This window comes from Armigeres subalbatus, chromosome 1 (assembly GCF_024139115.2).
Source record: "Armigeres subalbatus isolate Guangzhou_Male chromosome 1, GZ_Asu_2, whole genome shotgun sequence".
Classification (NCBI taxonomy): domain Eukaryota; kingdom Metazoa; phylum Arthropoda; class Insecta; order Diptera; family Culicidae; genus Armigeres; species Armigeres subalbatus.
The window spans coordinates 304,977,496-304,999,635 of NC_085139.1; the positions used below are offsets into that span (position 1 = coordinate 304,977,496).

At 42.2% G+C, this 22,140-nt stretch overlaps 1 protein-coding gene across 6 annotated transcripts in view; it reads left to right on the plus strand.

Moving 5' to 3' along the window:
• LOC134207865 (integrin alpha-PS2) overlaps window positions 1-22,140 on the plus strand; it is a 248,820-nt gene that overhangs the window by 139,928 nt on the left and 86,752 nt on the right. The window lies entirely within an intron of this gene.

A 22,140-nucleotide genomic window follows, 5' to 3' on the forward strand; every position in this document is an offset into this window, starting at 1 on the left:
ATTTAATGAGAGAAGCAATTTTTTCGGAGATCTGTGTTTATCACTTTGTTTATTTTTTTGCGGGAGGTGATTCATTGATTCACTCAAAATCTTCAAGGTTTATTTTAAAAGGTCTTCTGAAATCCGTTCGTTTAATTTCAAAAATGGGCTTCGCGTATTCAGGAATCTTTTATATTCTATTTGTTTATATTATATTTGTATATTTTATATTTATTTTATAATATATTATATTTATTTGGGACAATCCACCAAAATCATGGCGAAAAAGGAGGTCATTTGGTTGGAAAAGGAGGACATTAGAAATAATACACCGAACACAAAACTTCCTGTATTTGACATTACGTTGATTGATTTTTCGTTTTTCATTTGACTAAGATTCGTTTTGAGTAATGAGTAAGAGGCACATACCAGTAAAATCGTTTACTCATTAATGGGTACTTTTTGTCTGCTATCTCTTTCTCTCTGCTGAAAAATTTACCCATTTTGGGAGAATAAGTGGATTTACTCATTTAAATGAGTAGATCCACTTATTCTCTCAAAATGGGTAAATTTTTCAACGAAGGGAAAAAGATAACAAAAAAATACCCATTAATGAGTAAACGTGTTTCTCCGTGTAGTCTCTTGGAAAACTGTCACTTAACTGACAGAGTGGCAACACTGACAGAATAGAGCGGGCTTGGTAGTCGTATGGCTACTGCTTCTGCCTCATACGCAGGAGGTCGTGGGTTCAATCCCAGGTCCGTTCCATTCTACTACTTTGTATCTTTCTCTATATTTCTCATGTTCTAGCAATCGCTAGAACTAGAAATGGACTTACATATCGTTTCCATCTCAATTCCTATACCTTCAACTTGAATATTCTAACAGTAATCTGCTAGAATTGGAAATGAACTAAAAAGCGTCCTACATCCAATTAGAAATTCCATCAGTTGCTTTCTTCTATCTATAACATTGGCAGCTCGTTAACCAAGACGGACCTCTGCCTCTCCAACCTAACCCAGAAATTCCAACAAATTCCGCATGAACTCGTGGCAAGTGCAGAGGTATATTCGGCTTGCAGTGGGCGAGTGATTGCATCATCATTTCCTCCCCTTCCCTACATTGACTTGCATTCTGACGTGGCAGGCGCCAGTATGACCTAACAAATGAGATCACCAGTACTTGTACATTGAAGATGTGTGCTAGTCCCAAGCAAACATCTGTTGGTTCCCTGTGCAAGAATAGCTGATCTGGTCATAATGGAGTAGCAACTACGAGCAGTCAATCAAGCTCAAGCTCAAGCTGACTAAGATTCGTTTTGAGTAATTCTCGCTGAAACCGGGCCACTATTTGCACGAGGTTCATGCCTTAATTTATATTCATTCAAAAGCTTTCGGCGAGTACATTAAGGATCCGAGTTAAATTCTTCAGAAAGATGAACCCCTCGTTAGTTATACACGAAATCATTTTAATGGACCCCTCGATTTTTGTCAATTCTTGACTCACCAAAACTGTCATAACTTCAACATTTCTCAACCGATCATAGAGATCAGCATATCGTTGGAAAGAGGAAGAGTGTATCCTCAATTTCCAATGATAAAAATATAAGCAGCCATATTGAATTTGGCCGCCATCTTGGATTTCTTTTTTAAAACTATTTTTCCGCCAGATTCGCAACTACCAATTTAGAAAATAAGTACGTCGATGGAAAGCTTCGCTTACATTGTGCATTGTTTCCAAAAATCTCAGGTGTATGTTTTTTCTATCAAAAGTTATGTACGATTTACAAATATCAAAATTCTTGAATTATACAATAACTTAAATATTAACTTGAATACGGCTCCGTTATATTCAAAACTTTTGAGCCCTTCAAATAAAATACTGTTTTAGATATGATTTTCATTTTTGTAACATATTTGGCTTAGAATAGTGTATGACATCAAGGAACTGACGTCGTAGTATCATTTTAACCATAAAAATAATGTTCGTTGGTCCGATGGCGCTTTCAAAAATAATTTGGTAAATCGTACATAACTTTTGATAGAAAAAACATACACCTGATTCGGCCACACTGCACAATATAAGCTAAGCTTTCCTTCGATGCATTGATATTCAAAATTGGTGGTTGCGAACCTGGCGAAAAAAAAGTTTTAAAAAAGAAATCCAAGATGGCGGCCGAGTCCAATATAGCTGCTTATATTTTTATTATTGCAAATTGAGGATACACTCTTCCTCTTTCCAACGATATGCTTATCTCTATGATCGGTTGAGAAATGTTGGAGTTATGACAGTTTTGATGAGTCAAGAATTGACAAAAATCGAGGGGTCCATTAAAATGATTTCGTGTATAACTAACGAGGGGTTCATCTTTCTGAAGAATTTAACTCCATTCCTTAATATACTCGCCGAAAGCTTTCGAAAGAATATAAATTTAGGCATTTTTAAGAACCTCGTGCAAATAGTGGCCCGGTTTCAGCGAGAATTACTCTTTTGCAAACTAAAAATCTAGAATTATCCACCTTGCGGTGATGTTGCCTTTCTCGTTCATTATAAATTGTATCAAGAAAAGTTCATTTGGAAGGTCAAAACAGCACAAATAAAAAGCAATTAATGGCTTAGCGCTGAAAAATGTATATACGGTTCATTATACGGGCACAAGTTTGTAATACAGACAGAAAAAAATAGAAATAATTCTTCTTCCACTATAGGCTTTCAAAATTTATTCCATGGGCACTCAAAATGTTGAATATCTGGTCATCACCGTATCTTTATTTATTTAATGATGCTTAGGCACTTAGCACTTATATTGAAATCAATATTTTTTCAAGTTACATTGTGAAAAAATAATCAATCAGAAACCGGTTTTTGATACATTAGAAGCCAAAAATAGTGTAAAATTAGAAATTACTTACTGTTGAAAAATCTGAACAAAATCCACAGTACTTTCAAAGTATTGAGAATGCATTTAACACTATTTTGAGAGCCTATTAAGACTACAAGCTTTATTACTTGATGATCTTGATGTCAAGGCTCACACATTTTATTGCAGTTGATTATTATGTCAAGTTTTCTTGATGTGGTGGATAAGCAATTGTGACAAACTATATCCTATACAAATTTTTGATTGGGTCTTCATCATTGAATAATAGGAAAAGAGTAGAAAATTATATCACTTGATATCTAAAACTACAGAAGCTTGTTATTAATGAATTCGTTTGACGATAATTCAAACTACGGGCAAATTAGCTCAAAAGCCTATTCACGATTGCATATGAGGAGCTAGTGGTAGATAGAAGTGGGTTAAGCCGGAAACTAACTGGGTGACAAGATATTTTTAACTGCTTGAGTTAAAGCAGAACTCGTCATCTTCGAGTCAAAATCGATATAATACAAAATATTAGGAACTACATAGTTCTACAAAACGTCGTCGAACCATAGGCACGTCGTTATTTTGATACCAGGGGCTGGGTATTACGACAGGATTAGACGCCGGCTCAAAAAGTGAAGAAAACCCAACTAAGGGTTTTTCGGGGATCATTTCGAAAAAAGAGCGGCCAGCGAGTTTGCCGGACCTGAATGCTATGAATGTCATTGTCTGGAGCAGTACTGCAGAAGTAATGAGAGATGTAACGTGATGATTGCATATCTGCCCCTATATAAAAACGCGAAGGATGAATAGCATGCTACAAAAATTTAAAAAAAAATTTTGTTCCGTGACACGGCATGAAAGTGTGCAATATCTTTATTTTTGCGTTTATTACCACTCTCAACTCGGTGAATTAAATGAATATGATTGATTTATCGACTAGTTACTATTTTTTGCACATATCCGCTAAAATAATTTAGAAATTTTAATTTTAAAATAAAGCACAACATTCTTTCATGACTGTCATTAATGCGAAATATTATCGAAGAATCCACGATTCTTGCATTTTGTCGCCTGAGATAGAAAAAGCGCTTTGCTCTTTGTCTCATGACGATCACGACCTTTTACAGAACTGGTCTTGAGTAAGTAAGTCACACTCTAGTTTGTTACTAAAAATCGACTAAGAATCGCATACACTGATGCTTGTCCAATTAATCCTACAAATGGTTTCAAAATGCTATCATAAGAACTATTGTTATTGTTGCATTCTAAATTTAAGATAAATAAACGCAATTGGAAAAAATCTCACGATTTTCATGAACATTGAAGTTGCTATGTGGAACATTCATCTGCTGAAGGAACATGCATTTTGGTCATAACTTTTAAGATTGTAGTCCAATATAGACCATTGTCTATCCAAAGCAATGGAATAGTACTATCGAATGCAACTTTTTGCAATAAATCGGTTAAGGATAAATGCCCGTAAGATAGGACAATTTTGGGAGCCCATTTTGCATACATAAAAATGAATTTTGATCATCATTTCTGAGCCTATAATCTGATCTTCAATTTTAAATAGGAAACAATGGGGTATGATTCCTCGTCGAATGCAACTTGTTGCGAACAAATTGGTTGAGGATGAGTGCCCAAAATGCGAGACTTTTTTGCGCGTTTTTGGTTTAAAATAATTGTTTTTGGCATTAACTTCTAATCCCATAGTCCGATCTGGCCAATTTTTAATAAGAAACAATGGGACAGGATTCTGGGTTTAATGCAACTTGTTGCGAGAAATGCGGTTAAGGGTAAGTGCCTGAAAAATGGGCGAGATATTTTGCGCACACACATACACACTAACTTTTTCTATTTCGAGCTCGGCAAAATTGGGCACCGCTGTAGCTCAGTAAATTTCAAAACTGAACTTCAGCAGAAAATTTCGTTTATTGCTGATTCTGGGCAAAACATTTACTGTATCTCAGCATCCGAAACGTTACTTTTACTGAGATCTCGGCAGATATTATGTTGGCTGAAACTCGGCGGTGCTTATCTCGGGAAAATAATCAAAAAAATGTTGAGATCTCGGCGGAAAAAAATTAAGTGTGTACACACAAATATACACACACAGACACCATATCGGTTCGTCGAACTGAGTCGTTTGGTATATAACACTATATGGTCTCCGGTCATCCTATAAAAAGTTTGATTTTGGAACGAACATGGCTGGCTGTAAAGGATTGCACGAGTGAATTCTCATTAGATTTGCTAGAAATGCGGAGTAAGGAAGTGGGGAGAAGACCCCAGCAGTAGGTGAATTCCATTGTGATAACTGAGCCTACGAAATTGCAAATTGCTTCGCGTCAAGTGTTTCCAAGAAAAATTTTCCTCTTTCACAGGACATCCTCCAGATTGGTCACTGTTTATAAGTGGGTACGGACAAGCGAATGCGAATCCTGCGGCTGCTGACGCCGTACTACGAAAACATTACGTCGACGACTACTTTGATAGGGTAGATACGAAAGATTAAGCAGTAGTGAGCGCGAAAGATGTTAAAACAATACACGCTAAGGCAGGATTTGAAATTCAAAACTAACTGAGATTTAATTCAGGGTGATAGATGAACTCGGAGAAGCAGGCGAAAACACAATGAAATCCCGGGGACCCGGGGAGGCACTACACGCTGTGTTGTTTTTCATATTGTTACTTTTTACCAAAGACGCTCATGCGTCTGTGGCATGAAAGTCCGCACGTTCTGAGCCAGCTCACCTCTTGGGGATCTCAGGGCCGGCACAATACCGCACTAAGAAAGACTTACCTGTTCTCTTAATTTGTTCTCAACCTGAAAATCAAATGTTTGAAGCATGCAAATAATGTTCGCGACACAAGATAATTTGTTGCTAATTGTTTTATCAAGCGCATTTATTAAAAAAAAAACCCTGATTAATCCACCTAGCGGTAATGGTGCCTTTCTCGTGCATTTTAAAAATAGTATTTTGGCCATTACTCTTGAGCCCATAGTCCGATCTGGCCAATTTTCAATAGGAAACAATGGTAGAGTATCCTGCGTCGAATGCAACTTGTTGCGAGTAAATCGGTTAAGGATAAGTACCTGAAAAATGAGTGACATTTTTTTACTCAATTTTTCTATAAAAAAAGTGGTGTTTTGGCCATAATTTCCGAGCCCATAGTCCGATCTGACCAATTTTCAATAGGAAACAATGGCAGAGTGTTCTGCGTCGAATGCAATTTGTTGCGAGTAAATCGGTTAAGGATAAGTACCTGAAAAATGAGTGACATTTTTTTTTGGTTGGGTGCGCACAGACACACACACATACACACACACACACACGCACGCCGACATCACCTCAATTCGGCGAACTGATTTAATCGGTATTTAACACTATGGGTCCCCGGGCCTTCTATAAAAAGTTTGTTTTTGGAGCGAACATATAGCCTTTACGAAAGGCAAAAGAAAGGCAAAACCTAAATTTATCCCCAAGTGGTGATTATGCCTTTCTCGATTCGATATGTTGGATTCGAATTAATGTTGTAAATGCTGTGCTAATTGCCTACATCTTGGCGGTTAAAATATTTGATGCAACTCTATCATGCTGCTTGTAAATTACTCAATAATTGAGTAATTTTTAAGCAATTATTATGAGAGTAATGGGTTGCGTCATTGCTAAATTGATTAATGACTTAAAGTGTGCATGTAAACAGCGTATTTGTTAAAAGAAAAATAGAAATATTATTCAAATCGAATGAGTTATTAGCAAACAAAAACAACACAGCAAAAAAAATTGTAATATTACATCGGATTCGATGCACATCATCGCCGTCGTAATTCGTGTGTGTTATTACATCTGTTTTGTGTAGCAAAAAATGACGTAATTGCATTTTGTCGCCAAAATGAAACGATGTAAAACGTAATATGTTCGACGTAATGAAATGAACGACGGCAGCAGAAACCTCGCTTTTGGATGCTGGGTTAGGGTTGTTCAGGAATTTTCTTTCATGTTTCCAAAATGCATATCAAATAAATGTTATACTTGTTTTTATTTCTCATAGTTTTGCACGTCAATATACAATATAATAACAAATTATTAATTTTTGTAAACTAACAGTATTTTGAAGCAAAATTTGTTCGTTAGTACCTAAATTTGGCAATACTTTATTTTTCCAGTACCAGGTTTTCCGGATATTTTATTCTTAAATTTTCAGCTTTTCATGCTTAAAGATTAGTTTTTCAAGATTTTCGGATTTTTGGTAGACTCTATAAAAATATTGTCCCAGCGGCGTGATAGATTATTTCCAGCCTGCTTGGATTGGCGTGGCGTTATTTTATTCATTTAACGTTTTTTGACAATATTTGATTTATTCCGCCTAACAAACATCTTTAAAAAGTTCTCCTCAAGTCCCCCCGGAAACTCTTTCAGGAATCCTCCGAGAATTCCCCTAGGATTTCTCCAGTAGTTCCTCCGAAAATTCCTTCAGGTGTTCTTTCGAGTAGTCCCCCAAGAGTTCCTTCGAATATTTCTCCAAGAGTTTCTTCAGAAAATCTTCCAGGAGAGGCTCAAAAGGAAAAACTCAAGATCTTACGGACATTTCCATAGTATTTTCTTCGGGAATTCCCGCAGAGTTCTTATGGAATGTCGAGAGTTCCTTAAGGTAATTACTCCAAAGACTGCTTCAGATTAACCTCCTTAAATTCTTCCAAGACATCCTCCAGTAGTTGCTCTGAAAACTCTTCCAGAATACTACTCCGGAAGTTCCTCAGGTAATTCTATCAGAAATTCCTTTAGGAATTCTTTCAGAAGTTCCTTCAAGAATTGCTTCTGAAATCCCTCCAGGACTAACTTCGGAAGTTCCGCCAAGAATTCATGGGGAAGTTCCTATAGAAAATCGTTTGTAAGTTGCTTAAAGAATTCCTTCAAAAGTTCCTCCAGGAATTCTTTCTGAAGTTCTGAATTTAGGAAGATCATCCAGGAATTCCGTAGGACGTTGCTCAAGAAATACCTCCGGAAGTTCCTCCAAGAATTCCTTCGGAAATTCCTCCAGGAATTTCCCGAAACTTCCTCCAGGAATTCCTCCGAAAGATTCTGCAGTTATTTCTTCGGAAGTTCTTTTGAGAATCCTCCGAAAGTTCCTCTCCAGGAATTTTCAGGGGAGTTCTTTCAGCAATTCCTCCAGAAGTTCCTCCAGGATTTCCTCTCGAAGATTCTCCAGGAATACCTTCGGAAGTTCCTCCAGGAATTCCTTCTGAAGTTCCTTCAGTAATTCCTTCGAAAGTTTCTCCATGAATTCCTTTGGACTTTCCTCCAAGAATTCCTTTGAAAGTTCCTCCAGAAATTCCTTCGGAAGTTCCTCTACGAAATCCTTCTGAAGTTCCTCCAGGAATTCCTTCGAAAGTTCCTAAAGGAATTCATTCGGAAGTTCCTAAAGGAATTCCTTTACGAAATCCTTCGGAAGTTCCTCCAGGAATTCCTTCGGAAGTTCCTAAAGGAATTCCTTCGGAAGTTCCTAAAGGAATTCCTTCGGAAGTTCCTAAAGGAATTCCTTCGGAAGTTCCTAAAGGAATTCCTTCGGAAGTTCCTCCAGGAATTCCTTCGGAAGTTCCTCCAGGAATTCCTTCGGAAGGTTCTTCCATGAATTCTTTCGGAAGTTCCTCCAGGAATTTCTTCGGAAGTTCCGCCATGAATTCCTCCGGAAGTTCCTCCATGAATTTCTTCGGAAGTTCCTCCAGGAATTCCTTCGGAAGTTCCTTCAGGATTTCTTTCCGAAGTTCCTCCAGAAATTAATTCGAAAGCTCCTTCAGAAATTCCTCTGGAAGTTTCTCCAGGAATTCCTTCGGAAGATCCTCCAGGAATTTCTTCCGAAGTTCCTTCAGGAATTCCTTCTGAAGTTCCTTCAGGAATTCCTTCTGAAGTTTCTTCTGGAATTCCTTCGGAAGTTTCTCCAGGAAATCCTTCGGAAGCTCCTCCAGGAAATCCTTCGGAAGTTCCTCCAGGAATTCTTTCGAAAGTACCTCCAGGAATTCCTTCGGAAGTTCCTCCAGGAATACCTCCCGAAGTTCCTCCAGGAATTCCTTCGGAGTTTCCTCCAAGAATTCCCCCGAAAGTTTCTCTAGCAATTCCTCCGAAAGTTTCTCCAGTTATTTCTCCGGAAGTTTTTCTGAGTATCCCTCAGGTAGTTCCTCCAGCAGTTCCTCCAGCAGTTCCTCCATCAGTTCCTCCAAGAATTCCTCCAGAAGTTTCTCCAGGATTTCCTCCGGATGTTCTTCAGGAATATCTTCTGAAGTTTCTCCAGAAATTCCTTCTGAAGTTCCTTCACTAATTTCTTCGAAAGTTCTTCCAGCAGTTCTTCAGGAAGTCCCTCCAAGAATTCCTCCGGAAGTTCCTCCAGAAAATTCTTCAGAAGTTCCTCCAAGAATATCTTCTAAAGTTTCTCCAGAAATTCATTCGGATGGTTCTCCAAAACTCCTTCGGAAGTTTCTCAAGGAATTCCTTCGGAAGTTTCTCCAGGAGTTTTTTCGAAAGTTCCTCCAGGAAATCTTTCGGAAGTTCCTCCAGGAAATCCTTTGGAAGTTCCTCCAGGTTGTCCTTCAGAAGTTCCTCCAGGAAATCCTTCGGAAATTCCGAAAGTTTCTCCAGGATTTCCTCAACATGTTCTTCAGGTATATCTTCGGAAGTTTAACCAGTTATTTGTTTCTGAAGTTCCTTCACTAATTCGGAAGTTCTTCAGGAAGTTCCTCCAGAAATTCCTCCGGAATTTCCTCTAGGAAATCCTTCGGAAGTTCGTCCAAGAATATCTTCTGAAGTTTTTCCAGGAATTCCTTCGGAAGTACCTCGGTACAGGTAGTTCTTCGGAAGTTCCTCCAGGAAATGATTCGAAAATTCCTCCAGGAATTCCTCCTGAAGTTTCTCAAGCAATTCATCCGAAAGTTTCTTCAGTTATTTCTCCGGAAGAATTCCTTTAGGAATTCCTTTAGAAGTTCCTCCAGGAATTCTCACGGAAGTTCTTCCAGGAACTCATCCAGAAGTTCCTTCAGGAATTCCTTTGGAAGTTCCTTTAGGAATTCCTTCGGAAGTTCCTCCAGGAATTCCATCGGAAGTTCCTCCAGGAATTCCTATAGGAAAGGAATAAATTCTGAATAAAAAGGAATTCCTGGAGAAACTTCAGAAGATATTCTTGGAGGAACTTCCACAGGATTTTCTAGAGGAACTTCCGGACGAATTCCTGGAGGAATTTCCGGAGGAATTCCTGGAGGAACTTCTTGAAAAACTTCCGAAGGAATTGGTGAAGGAACTTCAGAAAGAATTACTGGATAAACTTTCGAAGATATAACTGAAGAACATGTTGTTACCGAACGGTAACTGTTTGACAAGTTTTGTGGGGTCGTAGGGAACAAATTATTATATTAGCTATTAACGATCAATTTAAAAATCGTTCGCTTGGCTGCGGCGACGTGGGTTACCAAACACTGGATACAAAGTGGAACCGTGGTAGCAGGGTGGGCGGATGTAGCGAGAGTGAGAACCGGGTGGAGAATGGGTTGCTCCTACAGCTAGTAGTTGGACTGGTGGGAGGTAGAAAGATGTGAAGCAGAGTGTTCGTGAGCAGTGTCGAGAGTACGGACGTCTTTTTGATAAATATAATTGGATTCTGGAAATCCACGCGGAAAACCCCAAAAACTATTTTCGGAGACTTTGCTCCGGGTGCAAAAAGCCGCGGTTCATCGGGAAAGGTAGTTACGCCACAACCCAAGCAACCACCGCGATTGTAGACCATTTCGATCGGTTTCCTCGTCATCGGCGCCGCTCAGCAGTTCGCCATTCCGCTGTCGCAAAAGGTTTTGCCAGCTATCGCCGTTATCCGAATCGGTCATCGAGCCGCCATTCTGCCGCAGCAAAGTAAATTCCTGCAAGCCATCGTGGTTCTTCGGCCAGCCACCAACCAACCGTCAACGTGCCGCCATTCAGCGGCTCGCAAGCTCACTCCTGTCCGCCCACGTTACTTCACGCCATCACTACCCTTCGTTCGGCCATCAATTGGCCGCCGTTCAGCCGTCGTCAAACCCGTTCTGACGCGCCACTGCCGATTTGCGCTACGGCCTTCTCAGTTATCCGTGTCAGGTGAAGACACCATCCGGCCGTCATCGAGCCCCGATTCCGCGACTACGAAGCTGCCAACCGCAAGCCATCGCCGTTCTCCGACAAGCCACTAGCCAACCGTTAACGTGCCGCCATTCAACGGCTACCAAGCTCCCTCCTGCCCGCCCACGCTACTTCACGCCGTCATTATACCTCGATCGGCCACAAATTGGCCGCCGTTCAGCAGTCGTGAAATCCGTTCTGGCGTGCCACGGTCAGTTGAAGACACCATCCGGCCGTCGTCAAGCCGCCATTCTACCGGTCCGCGGAGTCGCCCTGTCACCGACCCCTGGACTGACCGCTGCACATTACCGCCGCCCGTAGCCCGCGAATAAACAACCTAAAAGGTAACGCAATATTTTTTATTTAGGACCACCCCACCGAAAACTCTCCCTTCTAAGCAACGCCCTGGGACCCGGGAGAAAAGAGGTCTTGTGTGCCCACCCCGGAAGCTGCCGTTGGCTCTAGACCAGCAGCTTGGGGCTTAGGCACGCCCCCTTCTGGGACGTAGCAGAACTCCTGGGGTCAAATAAGTTTCACTGGCGCCCAACTGAAAAATAAACCAATCTAGGTTCCTAGGAGGAAAAATATTCCAGGATATTTTTTCTTACAAGCGTTGGGGGAGTTTTCACGAAATAGTATTTCCTTAAAATCCACTCTGGTCACTCTGGGAACGGAAACATATTGTATGATTTCTCAATGCACTTTGGTGTGGCACGAAAGCGAGTCTGATCTTTAGCGAAAACAACGCGAATAGTCACAATTTAGTCACTTTCACTAGTTAAACTTGATTAAACCATTTTTCTAACACACTTGTGTTTTGAGTAGTTTGAAGTCGAGTTTTGTTGGGAAAAAAATAATAGAATTGTTACCTTCCATACCACACATCCCTTTCGATAGTCAACATGCCACCGCGCGTGTCCGTGTCCGGTCCGGATTTTAACGTTCTCTACCGCGGAATGCGGGTAGACCATCTGTCTCCCGGCGAACTCGATTACGAACTCCTTCTCCGCAACGTCGTTATCGGTGATGATGAATCACGGTGTAAACGTAGACGAAGACTCAAACAAATTCTAAAAGATGAACAGGAAGGTCATGAGTTTATTATTCACTATGACCAGGATCCTGAAATGGACCTGGAAGCGTGTATTTACCTATTCAGAGAACTCGAACAGAAACTTGCGAAAACAGCAAAAAATGGAAAGAACGTATTCAGAGCTAGGTTGTTGCATTTAGGCCATCGCCTGGTGGTGGTGAAAACCATGCAATTGGTGATTTAAAACTAAAAGCCGGCGAAGCATTTCGCAGTGTGTTGGACTTATTTTCAGAACATTTCTGGACAGATGATGTGTTTTTTGCACCATCCGACGAGGAGACAGACAGTGATATCGGACTGTTAGATGAAGCCATTGGTGGTAAATCGCCACCACCCACACCAGCCCCTAGGTCACAGAGGTCGTTGGGAGCGATTCCAAAGGAAGTTCGATATGTAACATTGGATTGGAACAATTTAATCAGGCGATGATGGATATTGGGAGTTTAATGAAAGCCCTTTCGTCTCAAATAAGTGGACTTAAGAAGGAAATGCAAAAATCTCCACCACCCCCACAAGTTCCGAAGCTTAACAGCACTAACCCATTTTTGGAGTATCAGGAAGCGCCAGAGGCAACCTCTGCCGCTCCTCGAGTGAATTGGGCGGACTTTGAAAGTGGTACTAGAGTAACCTCTGGGCGAAATGCACCACTTAAACAGAGCTTAGCATTTCCTGAATCTACACTAGTAGGTGCAGAACCATTGAACTGTTCCTTTCAGCGAAGACTGGATGACTTGTCTTTTACATCCACGGTAGGGGAAAATATTCCGAGTAAACCCGCTCCGATCCCTGCTGCTCCGTTTTGTGAAGTCAATCGACGACCCTATCCGGTAGTACCATCGCGAAAAGTAACTCCCGTTTCTCAGTGGAAAATAAATAAGTACACTGGAAACGATCACGGCCTAGGGTTGAATGATTTCCTTTCACACGTTCACCAATTGGCCATATCCGAACATGCCTCAGCGGAGGACTTGTTTGATTCGGCAATTCATTTGTTCGATGGTGCAGCTTTAAGCTGGTACACCGCATGCCGAATCCGTAATTCACTTTTTAGTTGGGAACACTTGGTGATCGAACTGAAAAATGAATTTCGTCACCCAGATCTAGACTCCGTGCTTCGCACAAAATTTATCAGACTCGACAACAAAGGGAGTCTTTCCAACAATATTATTTGCAGGTTGAAAAACTGTTCCAAGCCATGAACCAGGCTATGTCAGAAAGAGAGAAGGTCGAAGTCCTCAAAACTAATATGCGATATGATTGCCGAAAAGCTCTCATTGGGAGAAACGTGGGAACACTGAAGGACCTTATGAGCATAGGCAAGGAGTTGGACGCTACGGATTTCTCTGCGTTTTCTAAGGTATTCGGTACATCTAAACGAGAGACGTGCGCAATATACACGAGCTCTAATGGAACTACGGGCTCGAAAACATTCTTTTCTCGAACTAAACCGTCAGAGTCGAGTAACAAGTCGAGCCAATTCTCGAGAAACTCCAAATCCGAGGCCGACAGTGCGAAAGGGTCATCTTTCAAAACTAAGCCACAGATAGGTTCGAAAAATCCAGGAAAGGAAATGAATTCGCCTGGACCAACAAAGGAGTCATTTCCTGGTCCTAGTCGACCCAGTGCACTTTTGAAGATGATCGCCAACTACTCTCCTCCGGAGGAGGGAGAATGCTTCAATTGCGGAGATGAACATGACTTGTCGGACTGCCCAATTCCTCGCAGAGTTTTCTGTGATGGTTGTGCTTTCAAGGGGGTCACCAGGAAAAACTGTCCGTACTGTCTAAAAAACCAGTTGCGGAAGCCCTAAAGCCGCTGGAACTTCCACAAGCGCAGAGTGATGATGAATTCCTCAACTGGTTGTCCGAACTTGGTTGTTTTTACAACGCAAGTACGGACCCAAGCAACACCTCTTGTTTCTCAGTGAGTAACAACAACTGTGGTGTGACTTACTAAAGGTCTCACTTATGCTCAACGCGTCGTATTTGGAACTCCTTTGTGACACAAAAAGCGCAAGAGGTGGAGCCTATTTGCAACATCTTGCGGCTACAATGAAAATAAAAACACAAAAACCAACCGGGAATCGAACCATGGACCTTGAGATTTACAACCTGCTACTATAACCATCACACCAACAATTCTGTTTGGAGATTCTGCTACAAGTGTACTACATAAACAACAAAGTCATTTGTAACTTCATTGTACCTTATACGGAACATGCAGGGGACTGTCAAAAATAAAATACTGCTCAGCTGAGCTCAAAGTGTTTTGCAACATATCAGAAACATTGTCGTAACAGCAATGAACCGAAGTGTTATTAATTCTGCAACTTATCTGTTTTGTTTCTGATATGAAACACATCGAGTTTTAAACCACCCAAGAAGTCAGATGGGTAGAATATTGCGACGCCACTTAAACGGAAATGAAACATTGTGATTTTCTGAAACTGGAAAGTGGCTTTAATGTGACTCGATGTATTGCCAGTGTCTTCAATGCAATTTATTAGGAACAAACACCTATTTGAAAGATGTTGCGCGTGCTGCTTGGGGAGGAACCAGAGGAGGGAATCACTTCACCACAAATTAACAAAATTACACTCCATAATTTTCTAGACGATCGTCCGCACGTAAAAATCATAATATTTGATGTTGAAGTCACAGCTCTATTAGACTGTGGAAGCAACTTGACATTTATCAACCGAACCCTACTTGAAAAATTCCGCCGGATAAAGATTAGAGAACCAACTAATCCAGTCGAGTTACACACAGCCGATGGATCACGATTGGTAGTGTCCGGCGAAGTCCTCGTTCCGTACACATTTATGGGGAAAACCAGGGTGATTTCAACATTCGTAGCTCCAGAATTGACCAAGGAATGTATCTGTGGCATGGATTTCTGGCGAGTATTCGGAATCTACCCGCGATTGCCTCCATCACTGCTGCTGGGTCGGATTCTATTTCGAATCCAGAAGCGACAAAGGTGTCACTCACTGCCGATCAACAGAATCGGTTAGAGCGAACAAAAAAACTTTTCAAAGTCGCGACCGACGAAAAGCTGGACACCACCCAGCTGTGTGAGCATACGATCACCCTCAGCGAGGAGTTCAAGAACTCCAAGCCCGTACGATTATACCCATACCCAATAGCGCCGAAAATCCAAGAGGGACTATTCGCGGAACTGGACAGATTGCTGGACCGGGGGATCATTGAGGAATCTAATTCGGATTGGTCACTCAATATCGTTCCCGTTCGCAAGCAATCGGGGGCGATCCGTTTGTGCCTTGACGCTCGCAAACTCAACGAGCGGACCGTACGTGATGCTTATCCCCTCCCGCATCCTGGACGAATACTTAGCCGGCTACCTCGAGCGCGTTACCTCTCAACAATTGACCTCTCGGAGGCCTTTTTGCAAATCCCGCTAGCCAAGAAGTCGCGCAAGTACTGTTCGTTCAGTGTGCAAGGGAAGGGGATGTTCCAGTACACTCGCCTACCATTCGGTTTAGTCAACAGTCCAGCAACACTGGCCAGGTTGATGAATCGAGTGTTAGGCCAGGGTGTACTGGAACCTTACGTCTTTGTCTACCTAGATGACATTGTCATAGTGACAGAGACGTTTGAAGAACACGTACGGCTGCTCGAAGAGGTGGCGCGACGTTTACGAGACGCCAACCTATCGATAAAACTTGAGAAGTCTCACTTCTGCCTGGAAGAAATTCCGTTCCTCGGCTACATCCCGTCTTCTCAAGGATTGCGAGTTAACCCAGAGAAGATTAGGCCAATAGTCGAGTATGAACGACCAACTACCATCACTAAACTCCGTCGGTTTTTAGGGATGTCCAATTATTATCGGCGATTTATCGCTGATTATAGTCGGACTACCACAGCCCTTTCAGAACTTCTGAAAACGAAGTCAAACAGCTTGAAATTGTCGTTAGAAGCCGAGGAGGCGTCCCAGGAGATAAAGGAAAAATTGATAACTGCTCCAATTTTAACAAGTCCTGATTTTGATCACGAGTTTATCGTGCACACCGATGCAAGTGACTACGCAATTGCCGTTGTCCTCACGCAAAAGGTGGAGGGCCAAGAGCGAGTCGTGGAGTATTACTCCAAAAAGCTCACCACACCTGAACGCTCCTACCATGCCACGGAGAAGGAGGGGCTGGCTGCACTCCTGGCGATAGAGCACTTTAGAGGCTACCTGGAGGAGTCACTTTATTCTCGTCACAGATTCGTCTGCTTTGACGTTTATTAAGCGTTCAAAGTGGAGAACATCGTCGAGGCTCAGTAGATGGAGCCTGGCTCTCCAAATGTATGACATGACCATCATACACCGTCGAGGGAAGGACAATGTTGTCCCAGACGCCCTGTCGAGGAGTGTGATGGCCATATCGAAAAAATCGGTAAACGACTGGTATAACACTCTCAAAGAGCAGGTTAGTAAGTCGCCAGATGAGTACCCCGATTTTCGACTAGAAAACGACCAATTACTCAAATACGTATTTAATGACGATTTGGACGACCATAGGTTCGACTGGAAAGTCGTTCCTAGTCCAGAATTACGTAAATCCATCATTACAAGTAACCATGACGGACTATTACATATTGGGGTCGACAAAACTGTAGGAAAGATACGCCAGAAGTTTTTCTGGCCAAACATGTTCCGAGATGTCCGGGAATACGTGCGGAAATGCACCGAGTGCAAACTAATTAAACCTCCGAATATCTCAACTAGCCCCGTAATGGGAGATATGCGGGATGCCTGTCGTCCTTGGCAAATAATGGCCCTGGACTACATAGGTCCCCTGCCCCGCTCAACAAATGGTAAACAATACATCCTTGTGATGATGGACTTGTTTAGCAAATGGGTTCAAATTCACGCGTTCCCAAAGATCTCCTCTAAGACCCTTTGTTCGGTATTGGTGGATCAATGGTTCTACCGCAATTCGGTACCAGCCATCGTTCTCACTGACAATGCCACCACGTTCACATCACGGGAGTTCCGCGATCTTATGAATAGATTTGAGGTTCAGCAGTGGTTATCTTCGCGATACCATTCACAAGCGAACCCCGTGGAGCGCGTAAATCGTGTAATAAACACGGCAATACGCTCATATGCTAGAGACAACCAAAGGACGTGGGATTCACGCCTTTCCGAGATCGAGATAGTAATAAATTCTACTATCCATTCATCTACCGGCTACACGCCGTTCCGGGTGGCGAGGGGGGAGGAAGCCATCCTAAAGGGTACGGATCATTCGCGCTTCGAAAGTGAAGAGGAATCGTCGCTGCAAGAAAGGGCAGCAAGGGTGAGGGAGCAAAATCCCGTGCTGTACGCCCTGGTGCACAAGCACCTGCAACAAGCACATAACACATGTGCTCGAACATATAATCTACGAGTGCGTAGACCGGCTAAACCCTTCGCCATAGGAGACAATGTATATAAAAAGAATACAAAGTTGTCGAACGCAAACGAATTTTATAACGCCAAGCTCGGTGCGCAATACGTGCCATGTAAGGTGATAGCCAGACATGGGTCATCATCCTATGAGCTAGTAGATAGCACCGGTCATAACATCGGTGTGTGGCCGGCGAGTCTTTTGAAAACTGGACAATAGCACAAGTGTTATTGTTCCCATTAGACTGAGGAACCGAGAATAGGGTTCCCAGTCCCCAACAAGCAATTTGAGACGAAAGCTGAGTATTGGAAAACTAATTAACTCATGTTCCTTCTTATTCATTGATAGAAAATCCTACCCTAGAGTCCACACCTCTGTGTCTCTGATAAACGCTTTCCGCGGAGCGTGTCACGATGATGTTTCGGTACTAGGTGGATGTTCTGTAGGTTTTAACATCACTAAGAGTCACTCCGGTAATTCGAGGAGACGTCCTCGGAATAGGAATTATTCGCGCGCGAAAACTCTCTCCTATGTGGAGCGAAAACCAATTTGTTACTGAGGTTTGAATTGGTCAAAACTGATCAGTTCAGACGAGGATTGTCTGGGTAAATCGATAACTGTTATACGTTCGTACTACTTCGTTCTCGTCTTGAATGTAGTTATGTATTACAAACGACACATTATCATAAGTGTCATTGACCCTATATACTTGCCCTTACCAGTATGAGTAATTAAACCTGTAGAGGTCCTAGTACTCAGGCCGTGGTATAAGTGGTGGCTAGGCAATAATCCCTTATTTTGATTTTGAATTTATGTATTCTACAGTCACATTTGTTCTTTCGAGCGAGTAACTGCTGTCCCGCGTGACAGTCGGACGCGAGTTTTGTTAATTAACGATAACTAAATGTTCGAAAAATGGTTATCATGTGGATTGGAAGGTTTCGTCCTTTAGGTATTCGACGCCTGCCTAAAAGTCACAAGCGTGTTGTTAGTACGATCATCAAGTCGCTAATCGAAGGTTTTGATAGTATAGTCCCTTGATATTCGCGATGTAAGTTCAATAGAAGAAAAGATATTGTGACATGTTTCCCATTGTTATGGCATGTACAGTTTAAATGTTATGTTTCCGTGTTCAGAGTTCTTTTCTTGTTACTCAGTTTTTGTTTTTGAATTGATATTAATTTTAGTTTACATTGAACCAAAAAAAAATGTTACCTTTATCTTTTTGCTACCCTGACCAGAGGGGGATGTTACCGAACGGTAACTGTTTGACAAGTTTTGTGGGGTCGTAGGGAACAAATTATTATATTAGCTATTAACGATCAATTTAAAAATCGTTCGCTTGGCTGCGGCGACGTGGGTTACCAAACACTGGATACAAAGTGGAACCGTGGTAGCAGGGTGGGCGGATGTAGCGAGAGTGAGAACCGGGTGGAGAATGGGTTGCTCCTACAGCTAGTAGTTGGACTGGTGGGAGGTAGAAAGATGTGAAGCAGAGTGTTCGTGAGCAGTGTCGAGAGTACGGACGTCTTTTTGATAAATATAATTGGATTCTGGAAATCCACGCGGAAAACCCCAAAAACTATTTTCGGAGACTTTGCTCCGGGTGCAAAAAGCCGCGGTTCATCGGGAAAGGTAGTTACGCCACAACCCAAGCAACCACCGCGATTGTAGACCATTTCGATCGGTTTCCTCGTCATCGGCGCCGCTCAGCAGTTCGCCATTCCGCTGTCGCAAAAGGTTTTGCCAGCTATCGCCGTTATCCGAATCGGTCATCGAGCCGCCATTCTGCCGCAGCAAAGTAAATTCCTGCAAGCCATCGTGGTTCTTCGGCCAGCCACCAACCAACCGTCAACGTGCCGCCATTCAGCGGCTCGCAAGCTCACTCCTGTCCGCCCACGTTACTTCACGCCATCACTACCCTTCGTTCGGCCATCAATTGGCCGCCGTTCAGCCGTCGTCAAACCCGTTCTGACGCGCCACTGCCGATTTGCGCTACGGCCTTCTCAGTTATCCGTGTCAGGTGAAGACACCATCCGGCCGTCATCGAGCCCCGATTCCGCGACTACGAAGCTGCCAACCGCAAGCCATCGCCGTTCTCCGACAAGCCACTAGCCAACCGTTAACGTGCCGCCATTCAACGGCTACCAAGCTCCCTCCTGCCCGCCCACGCTACTTCACGCCGTCATTATACCTCGATCGGCCACAAATTGGCCGCCGTTCAGCAGTCGTGAAATCCGTTCTGGCGTGCCACGGTCAGTTGAAGACACCATCCGGCCGTCGTCAAGCCGCCATTCTACCGGTCCGCGGAGTCGCCCTGTCACCGACCCCTGGACTGACCGCTGCACATTACCACCGCCCGTAGCCCGCGAATAAACAACCTAAAAGGTAACGCAATATTTTTTTATTTAGGACCACCCCACCGAAAACTCTCCCTTCTAAGCAACGCCCTGGGACCCGGGAGAAAAGAGGTCTTGTGTGCCCACCCCGGAAGCTGCCGTTGGCTCTAGACCAGCAGCTTTTGGCTTAGGCACGTCCCTTCTGGGACGTAGCAGGACTCCAGGGTCAAATATAGTTTCAATGTGGAGGAAATCCTGGAGAAACTTCTGGAGGAGTTCTTGGAGGAACTGATGGAGGAACTATTGGAGGAATTTGCGGAGGGATACTTGGAAAAACTTCCGAAGAAATAACTGGAGAAGCTTTCGGAATTTCCGAAGGATTTCCTGGAGGAACTTCCGAAGGATTTCCTGAAGAAACTTCCGAAGGCATGTCTGGAAGAACTTCCGAAGGAATTCCTGGAGGAGCTTTCAAAGGACTTCCTGGAGGAACTTCCGAAAGATTTCCTGGAGGAACTTCCGAAGAAATTCCTGGAGAAACTTCCGGAGGAATTCCTTGAGAAACTTCCGAAGGAATTTTTGGAGAAACATCAGAAGGAATTTCTGGAGAAACTTCAGAAGGTATTCTTGGAGGAACTTCCGAAGGATTTTCTGGAGGAACTTCCGGAGGAATTCCTGGAGGAACCTCCTGAAGAACTGCTGGAGGAACTTCCAAAGGAATTAGTGAAGGAACTTCAGAAGGAATTCCTGGAGAAACTTCCAAAGATATTCCTGAAGAATATGCGGAGGAAATTCTGGAGAAACTTCTGGAGGAATTCTTGGAGGAACTGATGGAGGAACTGCTGGAGGAACTTTCGGAGGGATTCTCAGAAAAACTGCCGGAAAAATAACTGGAGAAACTTTCGGAGGAATTGCTAGAGAAACTTTCGGAGGCATTTCCTGGAGGAAACTACGAAGGTATTCCTGGAGGAACTTCCGGAAGTATTCCTGGAGCAACTTCCGAAGGAATTCCTGGAGGAACTTCCGAAGAAATTCCTGGAGGAACTTCCGAAGGAATTCCTGGAGGACCTTCCGAAAGAATTCTTGGAGGAACTTCCAAAGAAATTCCTGGAGGAACTTCCGAAGGAATTACTGAAAAAACTTCCAAAGGAATTCGTTTCAAAATTACAATCTTAAAATTCTTTAATTTTTTAAGTTTTAATTTTTAAATTCTTGAATTTTTGAATTTTTAAATTTTTAAATTTTTAAATTTTAAATTTTTATATTTTAAGTTTTTAAATTTTTAATTTATGATTTTTTTGGTTTTATATATAAAAAGGTAAATTTCCATATAAATTTTAATTATTAATTTAAGATTTCAAATTTTTAGTGCGTACGTGTTTTAATTGACAGAAAACTTGGATTTCGCCTGCTTCTCATATGCGGGTCCGGCGGAGCACTTCACTTGAAATTAACATTAACATCACAATAGTGTTATTCATTTCGAAAATATCGGCAAATCGTTTCCAACACGTAGGTATAAACTAAGCTTATTTACAGTCTGAACAGCTGCTTAGATTTTGCATGACCATTTGATCAGAAAACAAAAAAAAACAACAACTTAAAAATAAACAAATACCTAACACATTGATTTTAGATCAATTCGAATTATTTCCTGTTTTGAAGATGTTACCCGTTTGTTGCTGGTTGGCATTGGAAATCCGATGGGTCTGCCTCATTGGGTCTGTTTACCCGTACTCAGTCCGTTTCCAACACTGTGGTTGGATTTCATTCCGCTTAAGGAATTCCTTCCTTGGAACTGGGATCGACAAATGAACTGCAGCATAATTCCGCCGGATCATTGTCCTGCAACAAAAATGGAACCACAGCTTGAAAATAACAAATTGTAAATTTGTAGGAGCTTCCGTGCATCGGAGATAACTTACCTGATGGATTCTTTTGTACCGGAAGGGATTCTGATGCCTCGCTGAAATTATCGATCGAGTATCCGTAAAAAAAATCCACTAGAAAATCTTTTCCGCAATAACATTTTCTTTTTGCTTCCGGCGACCGAAATACTAACAATTCAAAGTGAGAACTTATCGCTTGATTGACTGACAGTTCTGATTCGGTTACGTAATATTACATATATTTAGCACAATATATAACCTCTAATGTAATATTTTGTAAGTTAACAAGTAATATTACGCTAGTTTAGCGCAGACATAAAAACATTTTCACCAATCAGATTTTACGTTGCGCGATGTATAAATGGATCAATTTGACGTAAAAATACGTTAAATCCAGTTTTACATAGAAATATTAGGTACATCTCGTGAAGTTAC